Genomic DNA, 6,000 nt, shown 5'->3' with positions numbered 1-6,000 from the left:
AGGTGGTGGCCAGCAGGGATAATATTGTCATTTTAGCCAAAATTATTTTAAAAAAACTGTAAAAATTTTTACAAGTGAGAATGCTAACCGAATTTTTTTCAAAAATTCATCGTATAAAAGTTAGTTAGTTAGTTAGTTAGATATATATATATATATATATATATTAGTGACTTAACTAAATAAAAATAGTGATAATTAGTTTGAAATTTAGATGATTGAGGTAATTATAGATTATTCGTATAATTAATTATGATTAATATTTCGATCTCTAAATTATTAATTTTATATATACTTTCCTAACCGATTTTCTCATCTACTTTTCTTTTTAACCTATTCGCCTATCATATCTACTCGCCCGTAGCACCTGCTCGCCTGTCGTGTGTCTACCACTGGCTGTCTATTTTAAGAAGATAGATAAATATCATTTAACACAAGTCATAGCGTTGAATGTGCAGAAAGAAAAGACTCTTGTTGTTTTGATGCAGAGAATTACCAGCATCAGCAATAAGATGATCGAAACTACGCAGAATAACACAATAATAGTTCGTGCAGTTTTCTTTCGCTTTGCTTCGCATGAAGTGGCATCGAAACAAATATTCCTATTGCCCCTCATTCTACCATTTGAAGGATTTCAAGGTCAATTAATAGCTTTGGAGAAAACTGGTGATGATTTGCAATGAATAATTCATGGCAAGGAGTCACCGTGATTTCATTTTTGTTCTTGGATAAGGCGTATAACAGAGAGAGATAGGAGGCTTCGAGAAGAAAATAAACCTTAAAGTAAGTGATCCATTATGTGATTTTGTATGGAGAGAAGAAAGTACTAAACCACTCAATTCATTGTTTCCCAAATCTCTGCAAGTAGCTTCATGATGTTAAGCCTCAATAGAATCACTACGAAGCTGATCACCTTCTGCAGAAGAAGCACTTTTAGTATTGGATTTCACTGAGGTTGGCAAAAGAAAGTTGATATTTCGCCAGTCAATGCTCTGTGCGAAAGATTTCTGCAGAACATGTGGAACCCGTTACTGTGTTCATCCATATTCCTTTTGCTTCCTAAAATCCATATTTTCTTTTTGTGTAATTGCTGCATTATCTTCATGTTAAATTACAGACTCACACTGCAGTGATCCTTGAAACTCCAGCGACATCAACAGTACAATTCGATCCATCCCAAGAATAAGCTTTTGGCATGCATGGATCGCCCATCCAATTCCTCTTCACAGTATACATTCCTTTGATTGCCACCATCGCATCGACTGATTGAACAACATGGCAGAAGGAAACAAACATAAGATACTTGCAACATAAAGAAGCAATGGATGGCATTTATGTCACCGTCACCATTTCTGCTATCTGATGGCACAATCGTGTTCTGCATTGCAGAAAACAATCGTGTTCTGCATTGCAGGAAAAACAGAATACTGTGAAGAGGCAACAAGGGAGACGTTGTAGTGAGTGGGTGCTGAATGTTGGGGATGGAGGAGCAAGGAAAAACAGAATACTATGATACGAGTAAAAAGAATCCTTTCGACTCAAGAAAACTATTGTAGTATTAAAAGCAGAAGGATTTATAAGAACACTTACAAGATACCAAATGCACACTGACTCTCTATCTATCTGCAATTTGCGATATAAAATAAATATGCTTTCGAAGTGGAAGTGATTTGGTGAGGATATCCGCAACTTGTTCATCCGTTCCACAATACTTCATTGTTATGGCTCCACTTGTTACAAGATCTCTCGGATGAAGTGATAGCGTATCTCTATATGCTTCGTTCTTCCATGAAATGTTGGATTCTTCGTCATTGCAATTGTGGCTTTATTAACACAAAATATTTCCGTTGCTTCTTTTTGTTCTTGATGAAGATATTCAAGAAGCCTTCTAAGCCATATTGCTTGACAAGCTGCTGATGTTGCGGCTACATATTCTGCTTCCGATGTCGATAATGCAGTTGTTACTTGCTTTTTAGAACTCCAAGATATAGCTCCCGATCCGAGGCTAAAAACATTGCCTGAAGTACTCTTTCGATCATCTAAATCTCCTACCCAATCACTATCAGTAAAACCAGATAATTTAAAATTAAAATTAAAAATTCACCACCTCTATCTGTCCGAAGTGTCTTTATATATCTACCACTTTGTCTTTCTACAAGTGCCTTAAACTTTCGAAAATTATCAAATGTTTCAGATTTCAATTTCAAAAAATATACCCAACTCATACGACTATAATCATCCGTAAACAATAAAAAATATTGACTTCCACCAAATGATTTTGTATTCATAGGTCCACGTAAGTCAGCATGAATTAATTCAAGACAAGTAGATGCTCTCCATGCTTTTCCAATAGGAAATGGTTTTCTACTTTGTTTGTCATAAATACATCCTTCACATACATCAAGTGTATTAATCTTAGGCAATCCAAAAACCATTCCTTTTTGACTTAACAACATTAAACCTTTAATGTTAAGGTGTCCATATCTTAAATGTCATAAACTACACTCATTCTTTTGAGTTGTGATAAGCGCATATCTTTCAATATTTGACACATCAAGTGGAAACATCTTGTTTTGTGTCATGCAAACATTTACTATAATCAAACCAGATTTCTTATCTCTAATAGTGCATGAACCATCATCAAATATTACTGAATATCCATCATTTACTAATCGTCCAACGCTCAACAAGTTATGTGATAAAGTAGGAACAAAGAAAACATTATCAAGGTATTTTACCTTCCCTTGATTTGTCTTCACCTCAATTGTTCCTTTCCCTTCCACTTGGATTTGCTTATTATCTCCAAGTCTAACATTCAACTTGTGAGTCTTATCAATATCTCTAAATATTGATTTTATGCCTGACATATGATTAGAACATCCACTATCCAGAAACCAAATATCATTTGATATATTATGAACATGTGAATGAGTCATAAACAACTTACTATTTTCTTCATTTTTCTCCACATAGCTTACTTGCTTTTCTTTTTTCCAGCAATCTGCCTTCATATGACCAAACATTTTACAATAGTGACATTGAATTCCACTTTTATAATTTTTTTGATCATAATTTGATTGCCCTTGTTCATCAAAGTGTCCTCTTCCTCTTTCATTTCCTCTACCACGAAATCCTCCTCTGCCACGTCCTCTTCCTGTTGATTTTGTTTCTTCTTTTGAAGTAGAAGACTCTCCCTTAACCTGAAATGCTTTTTCTTCACTTTTTTCAAGTGACCTGTTCAACCTTACTTCATGTGCTTGCAAGGAACCTATTAGTTCATCAAATGAATAAGTAGATAAATCTTTTGATTCCTCAATTGCGGCAACAACATGATCAAATTTCGGAGTTAAACTTCTCAAAACTTTTGCAACAATTATATGATCAAGAAGATGTTCACCATAAGATTTCATTTGACTAACAATTTCAGTCACTCGAGAAAAAAAAATCTTGCACCGATTCATTGCTTTTCATGAACAAAATTTCAAACTCACGATGGAAGGTTTGAAGTTTTACCGTAATCACCCTTGATGAGCCTTGAAATTCATTTTGAAGTATCAACCAAGCTTGCATTGAGGTTGTCGCAGCTGCAATTCTTGAGAAGATCGTCTCATGTACAGCTTGTTGAATGAAGAACAATGCCTCTGAGTCCTTCTTTCTATTCTCCCTCAGCCTGATTTCGTTATCTGGATCTGCATATCCATTCTCTATTAAGTCCCAAAGATCTTGAGACTTGAATAGAGTCTTCATCTTGATACTCCAAAATTCATAACTTTTGCCCGAGAAGATGGGGATAAGGGGTTGAGACACGGAATTGTCGTTAAAAGCCATAATGCCCAGTTCAGATTGAAACTAGGCTCAGATACCACAAATATTGGGGATGTAAGAGCAAGGAAAAACAGAATACTACGATACGAGTAAAAAGAATCCTTTCGACTCAAGAAAACTGTTGTAGTATTAAAAGCAGAAGGATTGATAAGAACACTTACAAGATACCAAATGCACACTGACTCTCTATCTATCTGTCTCTATCTCTATATCTTGCTAGATGAATTACGGTCCTATTTATAGGACCTAGTGACAACCACCCTATAACTACTAGATCATAAGGTAGTTATTGAAACCACCTTATAACTACTAGATCATGATTGAAGTGGTTATTGAAATCATCATGTAACCATTAGATCATGATAACAATCTAGATAGATAACTATGAATCAGATCTCAACACTGAAGTAGGTTTGTGCTGTATACAGCGCTGGAAGAAAGGTAGTCCGGGGTGAAGGGATCATGTAACCATTAGATCATGATAACAATCTAGATAGATAACTATGAATCAGATCTCAACACTGAAGTAGGGTTTGTGCTGTATACAGCGTTGGAAGAAAGATAGTCCGGGGTGAAGGGTTTGGCATCATTCTGCGAGGTTCCTCCGAGGTAGACGAAGAACAGCCTCGATTCATTCTGGAGCAGTGGCTTCAGCTCAGAGGAGTGTAGGACTGCATAGTATTCATCGAGGCCTCCGGGTTCTGTCGCCAAACTGAATTCCGGTTTGATGGAGTTCACAGGGACAACCGCAGTCTTCATGACGACATGAGATACCTCAAAGTGATCATCCACAGGATTTTCGACTTGTGTCGTCAAATGGATTGCATTATGGGAATCGGAACGAAACCTGTTACGTTATCAGGCGAAAAGAAGGATCAATCTCAAATGGATCAATAGCTATGCTGATGGATCTCATGTGACTGACCTCACATAATCACCTGTCCGCCCTATGTCAAACCGCGACTAGAGAGTGAGACTGAGAGATGCGTTCACAACAGGATAAAGAGTGGGGTTGAGTGGTCTCATCTGTAGCGAAGAGGTGAAGGGAGTCCCACGGCCAGTGTTCACTAGGCAAACTGATATCAGATCGATTGTGGCTTCCATGATAGTTTCTGTGTAATACCCATCGATCTGTTGGTCACAGTCATCATCTTCCAAAAGTTATGCCAAGATGGAGATCAAACTGAACAGAAGTGGCAGGCGAACGATGGACGACGAGTGGGTGCGGATGGCGAGCAGGTATGGTGGGCGAGTCACGGTGAATAGGTTGGAAAGAGAAGGAGAAGAGAAAATTAAAAGTTATATAAAATTGATCATTTAAATATAATAAAAAAATATTTTTATTATTTTCATTCGTATTATTTTTGTATGTGTTTCTTTTTGTCGATAAAATTAACCAAGAATCGAGATTAAATATTTCTTAAGAATCTTAATATTATTTTCTTAAAATATAAAGATTAAAATATTAATCATAATTAATTATAAAAAAATAATATATAATTATCCCTGTGAGACGTTGACAAAGGCACCTAAAGGTGGATTTTATGTTCAAGAATTACTTCATATTGGCTAAGGCATTAAAGTTTAAATTTACGAGTCATTTATGTTACTAATAAATAATAATAATTAAAAATATATATGAATTTTGACTACTAACATGGTTTGTCCACCCTCGACAAGAGCGATTTGATACATAGACCCTCGTGATTCGACTTAACTATCGATACGTAGACCCTCGTGATTCGACTTCACTATGGATCATAAAGATTTGCTTATTGTCTGTAGTTTGACTTCGCCCAAATGATTTTAGTGATTTGCTTAAAATGATAATTCTTTCTTAGAATTCTTTGAGCAAATGTCTGATGTGAGAGTATAACATAAGATTTAAACATAAAGTATTTTAGGAATTTAACTTTGTGATATTTCTTTTTCTGTTTATGGTCACCTCATTTTGAACAAAATCTTAGAAAATTAAAATGGTTATGAGCTTTTCTTTACAAGTATTCGTACGCAGTCAAAATTATTTCTTTAAAAGTGTATATATATATATAATAAATATCATAAATTAGCGTTTTCAGTAATATCAGAAAAAATATCATACATTATTTTATATAATATTACATTATTTTTCTAGTATTATTGACAATAATATAGCATAGTATTAAAAATATTATAATT

This window comes from Musa acuminata, chromosome BXJ2-1 (genome assembly GCF_036884655.1).
Source record: "Musa acuminata AAA Group cultivar baxijiao chromosome BXJ2-1, Cavendish_Baxijiao_AAA, whole genome shotgun sequence".
In the NCBI taxonomy this organism is placed as follows: Eukaryota; Viridiplantae; Streptophyta; class Magnoliopsida; order Zingiberales; family Musaceae; genus Musa; species Musa acuminata.
The sequence above is the reverse complement of the archived record's forward strand: the minus strand, read 5'-3'. Positions refer to the sequence as shown.